Source organism: Jaculus jaculus, chromosome 10, assembly GCF_020740685.1.
Source record: "Jaculus jaculus isolate mJacJac1 chromosome 10, mJacJac1.mat.Y.cur, whole genome shotgun sequence".
NCBI classification, from domain to species: Eukaryota; Metazoa; Chordata; class Mammalia; order Rodentia; family Dipodidae; genus Jaculus; species Jaculus jaculus.
This window is the reverse complement of record NC_059111.1, coordinates 105,370,868-105,388,430: the sequence shown is the minus strand read 5'-3', so window position 1 is coordinate 105,388,430 and position 17,563 is coordinate 105,370,868.

The following is a 17,563-nucleotide window of genomic DNA, read 5'->3' as shown; positions in this document are numbered from 1 at the left end:
ACTCAAACTCCAGATGCTTTTGCCTCGTCCTGGGCATGTGCGACCTTGTGCTCACCTCACCTTTGTTCTTCTGGCTTACATGGGATCCAGAGTCAAACATGGGTCTTTTGGCTTCTCAGGCAAGCACCTTCACTGCTAAGCCGTCTCTCCAGCTCAATCTCAACCTTTTATACCATTTATCCATGCTGCTGCTTCCCTGTTTGTACCCACCGTTAAAATGCAAGATTTTTAGGATGCTGATCTTTTTGTTTTGTTTTGTTTTTTTCTACATTGTTTGCACAGAACTGGAAGTACATGGATCATATGCAGCATTATACACACATTTACTATTCAAAAACTATTTTACATGTTTAAATAAACTCAATTACAGTGAATGTTTCTTGGATGAATATAAAAATGAAAGTTTTTTAATTGAAAATAACGCAAGGCTAGTTGGGTGATTTTAGTCATTAAGAGCATATCCTGTGCAAGAACTAGGGCCAGAGGAAGCCGAGAGACTGCTGAAGCTCCATCCCCGGGGCACACGTGAAGAAAGCTGCGCATAGCCGTATACATCTGTAAACTCAGTCCTGTGAGCATCAGAGACCCATGAACCAACAGAGCTCCCAGATGAACAGCCAACTCTGGGATCAATAACCAACCCGGGGTCAAATAAGGAGAGTGGGAAGTGGGGCTAGAGAGATGGCTCAGCGGTTAAGGCACTTGCTTGCAACACCAAAGGACCCAGTTTCGACTCTCCAGGACCCACGTTATCCAGATGCACAAGGGGGCTCATGAGTCTGGATGGAGTTGGAGTTCGTTTGCAGTTGCTGTCGGGGGGGGGAGCTCTGGCATGCCCATTCTTTCTCTCCCTCTCTGCCTCTTTCTCTCTCTTTCTCTCAAATAAATGAAGAAGAATGGGAAGCCCAACAATTAGCTGAGTCCACTGCAGGAAGAGCATGACACACACACACACACACCCCACACACAAGCAAATGTAAATAAACAATAAATGTATAAATATATAAATAAATGTGATCATTTATTATATTGTTAAGAAAGTCCACTGTAGAAAGCCTAAATCTCCATAATTAGCATTAGGGAAATGTTAAGCAACACTATTCAGAAATAATTATATTCACCTATGAGTTCAGGAAAAAAACACAAAATAAAATTGTAATATCCACTGTCAATTATATTATAGGGAAATATTTTACCATTTACACAGTCACCTATCCCTATAAAATGTAATATTTGATAATTTTTTCAAATCCCCAAATGAGTATACATTTTGATCCAACAGTCTCATCTATAAGTTTTCGTACATACACAGGTATAAAGAATCTTATGTCTGCTGTTATAGTTACAGAAGAAAATACTGTAAGAAGAAGAAGGAATTTACTCATCTTGGGCTGAGAGATGGCTCAGTGGTATAAGCAGTTGCTTACAATGTCTGACAGCTCAGGTTCAATTCCTCAGTGCCCATGCAAAGCCAGATACACAACGTGGTGCCTGTAAGTGGAATAGTCTTACAGTGGCAGGAGTTCCTGGCATGCCCTTGCTTTCTCTGTTTCTCTCAAATAAATGTTTAAGAAAAAACAGCCCATCATATATACTGATAAAAGAAGGTTGCAAGTTGTGCTACATATTCAAGAAAACATATCTAAGCCAGGAGGCTGAAGGACTCAGGAAGCCATAACAAGCCTCAGAATCATCAATAGGCCTAAGTTTCTGCTTCCCAGCAAGGTCAGTTTCCTGATAAGGGGGAATAGATGGTCTGCACCATGAATTCCTGAGTTCATAGATAAAGTTTGCTTAAAATAAGTTTGTTTAAAGTTCCTCAAATACACATAGCCAATCACAATAAAGGTTACCCAATCTGCTTGGAATCCCCCAAGCCCCCTGGCCACCAGCTTTGCCCATCAGTATCCTAAGCCTATCAGAAAAATACAAGTGCAGTTACTGCTTAAATCAGCCAATCATGTAACCATTCCCCTACTTCTTCCTACTTCTTTGTTCAAATCCCTATAAAGCACCTGGTCCCCTGCTGCTCAGGGCTCTTGTACGGATCCACTGCGCTGGTAAAGTCGAGTCCGAGCTTAAACCCGAAATAGAGCTCTTTGCTGTTGAATACATGTCAGACTCCCAGTGGTCTTTGGGGACTCCGTGATCTGGGCGTAACAGTAACAGTTCCTGCCCATGAAAGCCACAGTTTTTTTTTTTTGTTGTTGTTGTTGTTGTTTTTGTCTCACATTCATCACAAACAGACTTTAGAGGTATTTACACTATTTGGCATACTGTCTAAATAAGAGTCAAGCAGCTCTTTTTTTTTAAATTATTTAGTGTGTTTTAGGTACATAGAAGTATGATAACTCTTTGGGTTTCTTTTACTTTTTTTTGGTATTCTTTTTGGAAGACACTTAAATACCATTTCTCTTTAGAGCCGTTTCTCATGTCCATGGTTCATTGATTGGACCCTGTACCAGCAAACAGAGGGGCTAGCCTCCGTGATATTCCCAGCACAGTTGAACTAGCATCATATTCTTGTATCAAAATTACTTATTGCACCTATTTTTTGAAAATGAATAGATATAGTCTTCCTTTCATCTTAGCATAGCTTTTTTTTTTTTTTTTTTTCTTCGAGGTAGGGTTTCACTCTAGCTCAGGCTGACGTAGAATTTACTCTGCAGTTTCAAGGTGGCTTCTAATTCATGGCAATGCCCCTACCTCTGCCTCCCAAGTGCTAGGATTAAAGGCGTGCTCCACCAAGCCTGGCTAGCACAGCTTTTTAAAAGTGTTCTAGCTTTTGAGTGTGCAAATACTAGGAAATGAGCCAGATAGTAGCCTTTGATGGGAGTTTATCGTCTTGAGGATTCAAGTTTCGCATCTAAGCTACCCACGCAAGCTCCTTAGGGAAGCCTGGAGGAGGCTGTGTTTGGTGACGCACACCTGTCCTCCTGGCACTCAGTGAGGCTGACACAGAAGCTGGACTGCACAAGAGCTGGCCGATCACCTTTAAAAAATTAAAATAAATATCCAGTCATAAACTATCACAGAACTGCTGAATCAGAATTCATATTTTATGAAAACTCCTGGGGATCTTCACACCCTGTAGAGGTTTCAAATTATATCCTACAGAACTGTACAGCTGGTGGCTTTGGTAACGTCTGTCATAAATACATAATAGTTATATGCCAGTGGTGGGAAAAAAAAAAAAAAACCTGTCGTTTTCCTCATTGTCTTTCAGTTGTCACTTCCTTTTTCATTTCAGTTATCTTTTGCTTACTGTGGGGGCTTTTCTTCAGCATTTTTTTCCTCTTCCTCGGTCATTAGTAGCATGAGATTTTAATCTTTAGGCTATAAGCAACTTTAGCATAATTTTGAACTGTACTAGAAAGTTTATGCCTTGCAGAGCTTCACTGTAATCATTCTCTCCAGTGTTGTTGTTGAATTGGTTTATTTCTGACTATAGGAGAGTAACATTGTTTGGGGGAGTTTCTGCTAACGTGGCAAAATGATATATTATTGATCGTAAACGATTGATAGGGATATTCATTCTACCCTTAAAACAAATGAGCCAGTATCATATACTTCTAATAAATTTCTTGTTTATTTCTCCTAATACTCACTTATTCTTCATATCCATAAACTTTATTTTCTTATGGGTTGAGAACACATTTTGGGAATCTTAAGAAAAACTTCCCTAGTAAAATATTGCAATTCTTGGTGAATAGTTTTTGGCATATTTAGAAGTCTTTATGCCAGACTTGAATTTCAATGTTTATGTTTTTGTTGTTGGGATTTTTTTTGTTGTTGTTGTTGGTTTCTTTTGTCTTGCTTGTTTTAGTTAGGGTCTCCCTCTAGCCAGGCTAACTTGTAAGTCTCTAAGTAGCCTCAGGTTTGTCTCACGTTCATCACAATCCTCCTACCGCCCACCTCTGCCTCCCAAGTGTTGGGATTAAAGGCATGTGCCGCTACGCCTGGCTGTATTTCAATTTGTAAGAGCAAGCTGTCTTGAATATGAGGTTGCATACCTCACATTGGTGTTGCAGTCAACTTAAATAAAATCCAAAGGGTGCTGGGAAAGAAAGTAAAGGAATTCTCCTGGCCAATGTACATTAATTATGAAATACTGGTACGATCATCACAAATCAAATAAAATGTCCGTGTGTTTTTCCCTAAAGTGAATATAATGAACTTCCTTTCAGATGATAAAATGGAGTATCCCAACAACAGTTTGTTTGGTGATGTGAAGCTACTTCTGTGTGAAACTGCAGGGTCAGGAAGGCTGAGCCAATTGAGCAATTGGGTTGGCTGATCATCCTCAAGTACTGCATAATTTAGGTCAGGCAGGTTAATTAGCATATTATTGTTTTAGTAAAGGAACAGGGTGAAGTTGCCAAACTTAAGTTCCTTAAATAGTAACACATAAATCTTAGCACCCTGGCACTTGCACAGATGGCAGGGCGCTATCAGATAGACAACAGGGAAGGCAGCCGCGTGTAACATTAAGATTCTAAACAGCAAGAGAGCTCCACACTGAACAAATTTCACAGGGTGGCAGGAATTCATCATATTTGTTTTGTTACTGTAACTCACATATTGCCGGCTCAATTCAAAGCAATAAGAGGCATACACAGAAAGTAGCAAAGTGAGAGTTAATTTAAAGAAAAAAAAAAGCATTCATACAAAAACAGTGTGCAATAAATGGCATTCTCAGAAAGAAATGATAGGAAGTATGGTATCACTGCTTGGGTTATGATGAGCAATGTCAATGTCTATGTCTCTTTCATTTCTTTTTTATCTTGTTTCCTACAATATTACATAATACTTTTTGAAGTGATTGGTCAAGTATTATTTATCCATCATATTTTCTGTCTAGAATACAGCATTACATTTACCCTTAAATAAAAGTAGAACATAATAGAATAGTATGCACTATAATAGCAATTTTTTGAAAAAGTTTTATGCCTAGAGAGAATAGCTTAACTTTAAATTAAGTAGAAATATTGTAGAAACACATCATTTGTTAGTACCATCTTTTTTCTCTTCCCTTCCCCTATTCCACTGAGGGCCTTCCTCGGTGGCATTGTTTGTATTCACCATGCGATTGCTGGTTATGAGTTCTGAGAATAGCAGTCAGAATTTGTGTGTGGAGGGCCTAAACCTGAGGTTATTCCCTCCCATCCTGTGGCCCCTAAAATCTTTTTGCCTACTCATCCACAAAATTCTCTGAACCTTGGTGTATGTGTCCCCAGTCTACTTTATTGGTGAGCTCTCAGAAGCGTTTGGATTTCTGCTTTGGTACATTTTGGGTATCCTCAGTGCCTGTCTCCATCACTCCAGCACAGGTTACTCGCTCGCCATGAAAACAACACTCTTGCTCCTCTTGCCAATTCCTTTGTGGCTTAACCTGGGCCCTAACTGAAATGTGAGGGGTGGTTCATCTCCTGACAAGGAGTCAGCTATCTTCTGTCATCTTGTTGATAGACTTTGGTTGTCCTTGGTTCTCGCTGTCCTCTGAAAAAGAAAAACGGATTATCTAGTGTTGAGTGAGTTCAGCATAGGTTTAAAGGGATAAGCATTGTTAATTTAGAACGATTTTGATGGACGGAGTCTCTCTTTGTGGACAAACTAGTTGGAACATCTCACTGAAGCCCATAATCTTGGTCTCCATAGATTTCTGACTTGTTTCTCAGTTCCAGCTCTGGGTTCCTTTCCACTGAACGAATCTGTTAGCCAACCAGAGAGCCATTGCTTACCCAACAGGCTGGGTGTCACTAGTGCACAGGTGTGTACATCTTGTCAGGCTGATTACATTTGTATAGTAGTGCCCCTGCTTGCTCACAAAGCTGTTGTTCACTTTCCCCCAGCAGCTTATGTAGTGCTTTCCAGCACTATATGAGCTAATATTCTAGGAACTGGCTTCCTTCCAGACTCCAGCTAGATCTTGCAATGTTCTGTGTCAGCAGCCTGTAGTGTCTTCAGCAATAGGGTCCTCGAGATCATGTCATGCAAACAGAATATGAAGGAAGTGTGGGATATCCTAAAATGACCAAACATCCATATCATGGGTATACCAGAAGGGGGAGAAGTTCAGGTCAAAAGCATGGAGAACATATTCAGACGAGAACATATTCAATAAATTTATGGAAAAAAAAAAATTCCACCCTTTCAAAAGAGAGATGCATCCAGATACAAGAAGCTTTCAGAATGCCAAACAAACTAGACGAAAGAAGCAAATCTTCAAGGCACACATTGTTAAAGCTCTAAAAATTAAAACAAAGAGAGAGTGCTAAAAGCAGTAAGAGGGAAAACAACTCATTACATACAAAGGTAACCCATCAGAATTACCTTCGATTATTTTTCACTGGAAAATTTGAAAGCCAGAAGGGCTTGGAATGGAATACTTCAAAACATAAAAGACTATGCCTTTCAACCCAAACAATTGTCTCCAGCAAGAGTATCCTTCATAACAGATGGAGAAAGGAAAGTTTTCTATGATAAAAAGCCAGCTCTATGATGGCATGAACACAAAGCCAAATCTACAGATGATACTTCAGGGAATACTCCACACAGAAGAGTTGAACAACCCACCTCAAAGCCATGATAACACAATAACCAAAAGGAGAGCAGGCACAAAAAATGTACATAGCTTAACTTTTAGACTTGTGATTTTATGAAAATCTTATGAAATCTTGTTTGAAAATGTTTCCAAAAACCCCACTGAGGTTTGAAGTTTTATTCAAATGATTTATAAAGATCTAGTATTTTTTATGTTCATGGTTACAGCTTACTAAAGCAAGAAATGTGTAGACTAAAATTAGCTCAGGGGGAGATATGCATTTAAGGTTCAAAGGAGACACACCACAAGCTTCTGAAGAAACACAGCATGAGCTTCTACTTGTCTTGTCTTAGAAAGTCATAGAGTTAGTCTGTAAAGATATGTGATAACAAAGGAAAGTTGGCCTGAGCCTTGAGTGAGGGCATTTATTTTCTAGTCTTGGGCATGTTGTATTCATGACACTAACCTCAGCTACTCAGGATAATGCCCTTAAGAGTCCAAACTGATATAGCATGGCTCAAATCAAATCAAATCCTATAGTAAGACTTGCTGATATGACTCAAGGCATATAAAGAAAATTTTGGTAGGCAGGGTATTCCAAAAGCTTTCCATGTTATCTCCCAGAAGGCAGTCTCAAGTCAGCCCTGACCTTTTGATTTTGCATAATTTGGACAACCCAATCCGGATAAATTTACCCTTTAGTTAGCCTGAAAAGAGAACTAAACTATTGCCTGATTATCTAAGATTTTCCTCACTAACTGTGGTTTTCCCTCATTTCCTCTAATAATTTGTTGTTGGCACTTCTGTGCTACAACTCTTGGGAAGCTGGTAACTCTAGGTATACCCAGATGTAGGCATATATCTTAACATTTATTTTACTTCTACAACCAGAAATAATTATGGTCATTATTAATATGTTTCACTAATATCTAAATCAGTTGGAAGTAACATTTAAATATATGGGAAATAAGTCTTTATCATATATAAGAAAACATGTGTTAACTGTGTTTTATGGTTTTTGCCTGTTGTTAGGGCGGCAAGCCTTAGACCCACAAACCATATGGTGCTCCCTTGGACTGAACTGGGAGATAGTAAAGAATGAGGGAGAAGAATTCCTCCTGAGAGGCTCATATAAAATTTTCATCTTGCTGAATCCCTATTCACTTTTTAAAGATTATTTTATTTATTTATTTGAAAGTAGCAAACAGAGAGAGAAAGAGACAGATAGAGAGAGAGAATGGGCGTGCCAGGGCCTTCAGCCACTGCAAAGGAATTCCAGATGCGTGCGCCCCCTTATGCATCTGGCTAACGTGGGTCCTGGGGAATCAAGCCTTGAACCGGAGTCCTTAGGCTCCCCAGGCAAGTGCTTAACTGCGAAGCCATCTCTCCAGCACCCCTATTCACTTTTGATCTCATTCTTCAACCTATCCAAACATTTGTAAATGCAAATATATATATTTTTTCCCTAAAGTTTCTGAGAAAGTTTATGAATCAAATCTTTGTTACTTTCATCAAAGAAGTGTAGAAATTCTACTACAAAATAAAGTAAATAAGTAGCTACAAGAAGGATTTTAAAATCTGTAATAGAATAGACTTGATACAAATTGACATTTTGCCTTTTTTTTCATCAATGAGGATCATTTTAGTCACAAACCCATCACACATGGCCTTATTATTTTGAGGTTAATTACTTCTGTACCTAATTAATTGAGAGGTTTTGAAATATGATAGCAGATTGAACTTTGTCAAATGCTCTGGTTTAGTTATTCTAATCTGTTAACTTTCATTTGATTGTATTACACTAGGAAATGATGGTATATATTGTGGGGCTTGTACAGGCATATACTCAGTTAAGGGCTGATTTCATATCTTTACATGGCTGCTATCCAACCCATTATATGGAAGAACCTTTCTTAAACCTCAATATAATTGGAGAGAAGGAGGCTAGAGCTTGACAGATGGCTTAGCAGTTAAAGAATATGGCTACAAAACCTAAAGACCTAAGTTCAATTCCACAGAACTCATGTAAACCAGATGCACAGGTTGGTACATGTGTCTAGAGTTCTTTATAGTGGCTATTGGCCATAGTGCACCCATTCTCTCTCTCTCTCTTAAATAAAATACTATTTAAAAAATGATGCTAACGCAGATGCTAGTTAACACAGAGGAGTTGTTCTAGAGGAAAGAACACTAGACAATTTTCTTTAGTTTTGAGCATAAGAATGATTACAGGACACTATCCCTTGTGTTTCTAGACAGGCAGGTGATCCTCAGGGAGAAAAGACACCTAAGACTGTGTTGGTATGAATTAAATACATTTTAGTTAAAAGGAAACACTTTTAAGCCATAATTATGGAAAAAACAAAAATGTGGTAAGTTACATACAATAGGAAGCTGATGATTAACGCTCACTTTGGATATCAGCATGAAGGAAATAATAAAGGGAAGGACAAAGAATGAAGGAAGGAAAAGGAAGGGGGAAAGGGAAGGAAAGGAGGGAGGGAGAAAGCTAAGAAGGGAGGGAAGAAGGAAGGAAGGAAGAAAGGAAGGGAGGGAAGGAGAGAGGGAAAGGAAAGAAATAAATTATGGATCCTTACAGAAATAGTTGGTAGTTCTGGGATCTAAGATTTGGCAAAAATTACACAAGATAAGTGTGGTGGTTTGATTCAGGTGTCCCCCATAAACTTAGGTGTTCTGAATACTGGGTTCCCAGCTGATGGAGATTTGGGAATTAACACCTCCTGGAGACAGTGTATTGTTGGGGGCGGGCTTACAGGTGTCACAGCCAGTTTCCCCTTGCCAGCGTTTGGCACACTCTCGTGTTCCTGTTGTCCATGTGATGTTGGCCAGGCGATGATGTCCTCTGTTCATGCCATTGTTTTCCCCTACCATTGTGAAGCTTCCCTTCCAGCCTGTTAGCCAAAATAAGCCTCTTTTTCCCACAAGAGGCTCTTGGTTGGGTGATTTCTACCAGCAATGCGGAACCTGACAGCAACAGTGAAGGAACACCTAAGTTTATGGGGGACAGCTGAATCAAACCACCACAATAAGCCGGGAGCAGTATAACGTCAAAAAGTTGTTAAGTATAAGCAAAGATGGAAAACTATGCCCACAACGATTGGGAGTTGGGAAGAGTCCATAGAAAACAAATGAACTAGCTGGAGCAACTTGAGCTTCATAATAATATGGCATTGGTTTATCATCTAATAAAATAAACCCCAAAATCCACATTGACATAAACAAAACGTTATATGAATAAGCAAATGCTTGACAGCGGGCAAATTCCTGTACTGAGCAATTCAAAATATTTATGAAAATATACCTGCTGCTTATGTGTGGATTCCTAATAGTGATTTCCTCCCACTAAGTACACAATGGGAGTCAAAAAAAACTAATAACATTACAATGAAGAAAAAGGAAAATTACTATCTCACTTAAGTGCTCATGGTCAGTTGCAAAGGGGATGACACCTTGGTTTTGTGTAGCATTGAGAGGACATGGTTAAATAGTCCTTTATCTTGTGGACTTTATTTACCTTATAGTCATGAGGGGAAAACAATCCATGAGGGAAAAATCCATCCAGAGTAAAGGACACTGTGAGAAAGCACACATACACATACACACAGACACACAGACACACAAAAAATCATCTGGCCAATACTCTTTAAAGTCACCAGAAACAAGGAAAATTTGAGAAATTACCACTACTGAGAACATTTGAGGATTGATTTTTATATGGTATCATGGTTGGGATCAGTATGCTAGACAAAGGAGAATTGATTAAAAACTACAGGAATATTAGTAAAATATGGCCTCTGTTTGACACTAGGATCAATAATTTCTGATTGTAGCAACCATATCACATTCATGTAAGATGATGGTATGCATCAATATAAGATCTATTATTTTTACCATGTCTCTATTCATCTTCATCTGTTTTTATAATGAATTATATTACATATCCAAGCCATGCACAATATAAATAAAGAGGGCCCAATATTTTTCTCACACAATATATCCTCAATATGGGTTTATAATATAGAATTGGATTTAGCAAAACTATGAGGTAATTGGTTTAAAGAAAGGTGGAAAGCATGTTGAGACACCAATAATAAAATGGAGACAGGAAATAAGAGATGGGTTATGCAAAGGCGAGAGAGAGAGGGCAGGGAGGGGGAGATGATGCTATTGAGGACCTCATTGTAACTCTTGGTAAATGGGTTGTGGCAGCTATGTTTGTCAATTGACTTCAAGCAACACTTCTTGAGTGATTCTTGGGGCTGAAATCCTTCACACTGATTTTGGCTGGTCAGAAATGATGCTGACACAATTCTAATATTTTCACTTAGTGTTTATTGCAGAAAGAAAGATAAGACAAAGACCAATAATTAGTTCTACATGAGTAAACTTTTGATGTTAGAGAAAATTAACCTCTGAAATTTCCAGGCTCTGAAAGGATCTACAGAAAAATGTCTCATGTACCATCAAAAAAGTTTGAACCAAAAATAACAATAACCCAGTCCTACATCATCCAACTCATCACATCACACCCACTTTCAGAAGGCATGGATATTGATGGAGACAATGTCTAATTCTGCCAAATTGGATTGAATAATCTACTGTAAAATGTCCTATATTGTGGGATTCTTAAAGTTTTAAATAATAATAATAAAGATTTTATTTTTCCTTCTGTAAAAGAAAAAAAGCAATGTTTAAAATATTTTTATTGTCAAAACGCATAGATGTGATCCTACTATATACAACTTGGACTAGATACTATGTACAAAAGATGGAAGATAGTTACTGTAGCAAAAATATTCTCCCCTACAAAATTAGTACAAATAATTCAAGTCATGAATTCAAGTTTCCAAGAAGTCTATACTTTGGAAGATTTACAAATTGTATTGGCACTGAGTCAAGAGCATGAGGCATAAGAAACACCAAATAACAAGTATATGGGTGATAAATATGGATAAACATTCTAGATTTTGTGATTAAAACTACTGAAAACACAAACTTGAAGACGTGGTCATGATTTAACTTATTCTGATTTGTCTTTTAGTCATTTCACATTTTCCTAAAATGGGACATATTCTCCTGCATCTTTTCTGCTCATGAAAATCAGTCCAGAGAGGGGGACAGATCCCTCCAAAAGAAAGTTGCTCTCTTATTTTCCTGTTGAATTTACTGAGGAATCTGTTCTCTCTTTCCATGGAAACATGAAAGGGTTAAATTTTAAGGAAAAAAGTGGAGTCTGAGTCCCAAGTGACCCAGGCCAAGAAATAACTGTATGCTTCAGATCTGAGTTATAAATTCTTAGATATGACTTCTATTTCCTTCCCAAAGGGAGTCCTGAGACCATCATGGATTCAAACAGAAAAGAAGCAGAGACCAGCTCTGGGTAGAAGAAATTTAATGCATTATTTCAGGAGAGGAGCAATGATATGTGGTTATACTGGGGGACAGTTAAAAAGGTGAACGTTAGCTAATATTCCAAAGAGACAATCCAAACCAGGGAAACTTCTGCAGTCATAGGACTTGACAGGAAACAGGTTCATGGTGATTGCTGAAGTGAAGGGAAACCAGATAAGGTAATGGTGATGCAGGAGAGAGAGGGCATCAGATGTGGATGGAGAGTCGGGCAAGGGGAAGATGTGGGTTGGGAGGCACAGCCAATGGGATTGATCTGTAGAGTCACAGTCACAGCCCCTCACTCTTCCCTCAGTTCCATCAAAAATTTTGCAAAGCACATCTTTCTTGCATTTTAATAATTTTTTAAATAGAAGAAACAAAATCTGATTTTCAACAGTTATTCTGATGAAAACAGAATCCATTTTATTTTAGGAGGTTTTATTTTATCCAATGACTCATCCTTCTGATATCCTGATCTGAGTTTCTTTCTCCTCTCCTGTCTCAGTGCTTTGATTTATGATCTTTCATTAACGACACAGTACTTTCACATCCATAGTCGTTAAGTGTTAGGGAACTGTGGATATTTATTTTAAATTATTTTCAAAGAGTTCTGAGTATTTTGTCAGCAGAGTTTAAGTCTTTAAATACTTAAAAGTAAATGACTTTAGGCTGTGTCGAAGAAAACTTTCCAGACATGCCTGGGCACATTGAACCACTTGACCCATTGAAGCACTTGACAGGACCAATAAAAAGTGAATCAAAGCCGGGCATGGTGGCACACGCCTTTAGTCCCAGCACTTGGGAGGCAGAGGTAGGAGGATCACCATGAGTTTGAAGCCACCCTGAGGCTACCTAGTAAATTCCAGGTTAGCCTGGGCCAGTGTGAGACCTTACCTAGAAAAACAAAACAAAAAATAAAACAAAATAAACAAACAAAAAAGTAAAATCACACTTACAAACAGTGATGGTTATGTTCTAATAAAATTACACTGCATACCCAGGTTCCAAGAGAAAATTCTAATATTACAATAATCACTATTTTGTAAGCTATTAAAGGCAGTATCACTGCGCTGCAGTACTGACAGTAGATTATACAGCCAGGAATTCAGAGAGAGTCTAATCATGTCACTTGTGTTATGTAACACAGGACAGAACATGCAATAAGCTAACTTAGCTCACAAATCACCTGTTTGGGTGGAACAATTAATCTGGTATTGCTTCATTTTTAAAGAATTTCTGTTAGCAATTTTCATATGTGAACATATTGAATTGTGGTCATAGCTCCCTCTCGTTATTTTATTCCCCCACATACCCTCTCACTGAACCCTTTATTCTTTCCAACTAGTTTATATTCTATTTTGATGTCTTCTTTTCTTGCCCTTTTCCATCATCCGCGGCAACATGCTAATGGGCGCAGTATTGTGCAGGTCTGGTGCAGCTAACCGTGTCTGCAGTGAGGTCATGGATGTAAGAGCCACTTCACGTGCAGAAGACAGAATTCCATTACAGTGCTCCCCATCCACTTGCTCTTGAGTCCTCCCCATCCTCTCGCCTCTTCTGCAGTGTCCTCTGAGCACCGGAGGGCTTGAGAGTCGTGACTCACTTTGTGCTGAACACTCAGCAATCACTTATTCTTGGCACTTTGGTAAGTTTTAAGTAGTCAATAGTCACTGCTGTCTGCACAAGAAAGATTCACTGACCAAATGTGAGAGCAGCATTAATCTACAGGCATGCACATAAATACTCATAGGGCAATTTGATGAGCATGACATATTGTGGCTGCCTGCTTTTTAGAATTAGTAGATCCAGAGATATTCCTCAAGCATGCAATAGAGAGTGTATCTCCTTGAGAATTGGTACTTGTATGTTAAAGCGTCTGAGATCCAAGCCTATTTATATGCATTCATATTATGATGAGTATAATTTTCTAGATTTTATTTTAATATTAAATATACAAATGGTGCTTGGGGCCCATGGGTTGAGAAAGATTAATATGTCCTATTTCCTAAAGATGGCTCACCACTTCTTCCTAAGCCATGTCGCAAAGCCCCATTTCATATGCAACATTTTTCAATAGCAACCATTGCTGTAATGAGGTTTCTCTGCTTTAAAAAATTGACTCCACTTACAAAAGTACTTTACTCAAAATCAGGGCATGATAAGAGTGCCGGGAGCCTGTGACTTATGATTGTATGGAAAATCCCAATAGTAACCCTTGAAAACACTGCATTCCTTTAGTTTAATGATCTTTCATTAAGGGTCTCTCTAGAGTGTTCTACCTATAACTTAACACCTTTTCATAATGTGTTAATTTTTCATGTTTTTTTTTTGCATTTCTATTAGTTAGTATATTTGCATTTTATCACCTGCATTATATTCATCCCTGCATTGCTATTACTGGGTTATGTTACCCTACATTCAGAGAAGTTGGCAACTAGTCATTTGTGGGTTCTATTTTATTTATGGACTTAAATCTCTAAGTTTGATGAATTGATTTTGAGGTACAAAAAATTTATTGTGAAATCCCTTTTCCTAATGCACAAAGCATAGAGGTTGACATGACTTTTCTTAATGGGCTGGAAAGAAATGAATCACGAACAAGTCTCCAAGACATAATGGAGTGACCAAAAGTAAGGAAAGGAATGCCAAAGGGTCAAGTGCAGCTGAAGACACTGGGCCAGCAGAATCCAATCAGAGACTGCTCGCGTTTACCAGCACTGGAGAAAAAAAAAAGAAAAAACAGATGAGGATTTTCTTTCTCCTTTGTGAATGCCTGTTCGAATAAAACGTGTGTGTGGATGAGTTTTCAGCGATGGATAATTTGACGTGTTATGATGTCAAGGCAACTGAAAAAAAGCTATAGAAGGCAGTGGCAAGGAAAAAAATACGTGGCCCAGTTTTCTTCCTCAGAAACACATGACAAAAGATAATAGAGGCAAAGGTTACATTGTTACTTCTCCAGACAGAAAACAAATCCTCACTTGTCTATGGGCTGTTTCTTTCGTTGTTGTTGTTGTTTTCTGTATGCGTTAGGAACAACTAGGTGTTACGTCCACAGGTCTGAAACTTTTCACCAAGATTGCTTGAGTAAGATTCTTAGTAAAGAGATGGCAGACTGCCTGGAGGGATCCAGACAACTAAATAAGGACGAAGAGGAGATATTGCACCAAACAGGAGAGAAATTTGGCTTAATTTGATCTGAGGGAGAGTTTCTTGGGAGTGTGCTAACATAGAAATTCCTGTCAGAAAGCCTTTATCCTCATAAAAGCTATCATCAGGGCAGCTGTTAACAGCATTAGCAACACCAATGAAAATTAAGATTTTCTTCTCCTGTTTAAAAGCTGAATAATCTGTCCACCTGAGTTGTACTCCTAAGTGTGCAAAATGAATTTAGCAAGCAATTTGCATGCAGTAAGAGAGGAATAAAAGAGAATACAACACAAATTATTTTCAGACTGCTCAGCACTTGCTACAGCTAGATACTGAACACTAAGAAGCAACGGGTCATGTGGCGTTGGCCCATTTGCACTTTATACATGCTGTATATATGGTGTATGTGTCAGGAGTAATCAGGTAGGATGCATCTAGCTGAAGCTTTCATGTAATACATGATAATGAGTTATCTATAGGTGCTTTAGAATATGAATGGAACTAGTCATAGGGGCCATAAATGCAGGCTTCAGATCAGACCCATAGTAAAATAAAAGGTTCCCAGTGTCCTTCATGAGCCTATTCTCAATGCTTCAAGCAGTGCAGGAAGCTTTGTGATAGAATAAACAATTGTGTAAGACATCCCTTGCCCTCCCTGGAAGGTGTTGGAGAGACGATTGTGTGAGACATCTCCTGTCCTACCTGGGAGGTGCTGACTCTTTCTGAATCATACAAAGGAGAATAGGAGGAGCAGAAGGCACCTTTCAATGTCCTTTCTTTGAAATTTATAGTTCCTATTGTGAAAAAGATCACAGGCAATAGAATGAGGGTAAACTCTGACAATTAAACCCCATATATAACTTGGTAATTATCCCATCATTGTCCTCTATTTAAAATTGAATATTAACATCTAAACCACAATAGCACCTATTACCATTTCTCCACCTCCTCCTGCAGGTGTCTATGATACACCACAACTGCTTCTCCCTTGCTTAGAAGTTCCAGTGTGCACATTAATTTACAAAGGGAATGGTGTCTGGGAGCCAAAGTGATTCCTCTTGGTGAATGTTCTCGGAGCTTCTTACTTTGCATCATGGATCCTAACTAAAAAAAGCCGAGCCAAAATCTTGCGGTCTGTGTGCAAGAAGTCCTGACTTCAGCTGTAAAAAATGTCTCAACATTAAATAATATTAAACAATCCTTAAACTAATGCTAGCCATGCCTGATGCTAGGTTTCTATATAATCCGCCAATCTTGAATTGGGAGTACAGAAGCTGGCTAAAGTAGAAACTGAGTGGAAGGAACACAATTACCTTTTCCCAGGCAAGAAAAGTAGAAATACATGGGAATCCACAGAGCAGCTAGAAATGGGGAAAAATTAGTAATATTATGTACCAGTTATTGGACACAGAGGGTCCCTCAATTCCAGGCCCAGTAAAGGTGGAGGCCAAGCCTACAGGATGAGGGCATCCACTATCAAGTGGAAGCTCACCCTGTAGAATGGGGATGTTAACTACCTCCTAGAGACTAACCCTACAGTATGCTGGTGTTCATTACCTTGTGGAAGCTAATCCTAGGAGATGAGGGGGCCGTTACCTTGTACAGGCTAACCCTATAGGATGAGTGTGTTCACTTCCCCTTACAGGATGCAGGATGGTGGTGTTCACAACCTTGTGGAAACTAAGCCTGCATGATGAAGGTGTTCACTGCCTCTTAGAGGCTGACAGTACAGGATGAGGTTGATCACTACCTACCAGAAAGCTGAGGACAATAGTGACTGACAAGTTGAAAGCAAATTTTTGTCCCTGTCAATATAATCCTTAGCTCCTACCCTCCACATGACAGTAAATATATTCATGAAGCCATTCCTTAATTCAGTTGGTTCTTAGACCATCTAACTCCATCTAGCTATGTTTTCTCAAATGCTGTCTGAGACCCAGAAGTCTACAAGAATGGAATCCCTAAATGAGACCCATTTGCTCTGTGGCTGCTTCCCCTCAAACCCTTGTTTTTATTCACTCTCCCTAACATTTTTTTTTTTTCCCACAACTGTCTCATTCCATCAATACACTTTTGGGGCCCTGCAGAGAGTCTGTGAGAGACTCTACCTGTAAATACTCTATGGCCCCATTCAGCTGAAGACCAAGCAGTCATCATCCTCTTTCCTCTGACAGAAGAGAGGGGAATGAGAGGAATGTCTTTGGGCTTTGCTAGAGATCAGAGAGGAAGCTGGTTTCTTCTTATCTCTTGCCTAAAGGAGTTCTCTAGATCTGCTTTTCCACAAACAATTTGAACCCTGCCTGTGAAGGAGGTCCCCTTTCCTAGAATTTAAATCTAATCCTGATATTGCGGTTGGTCAAGTTCAGCCCCCAGTTCAGTGTCATGGCTGGCCTCTTCATGAGCCAGCTCCTAGTCCAGCCCAATCACCTCTCACTCTGACTCGCCTGAGTCAGAAGG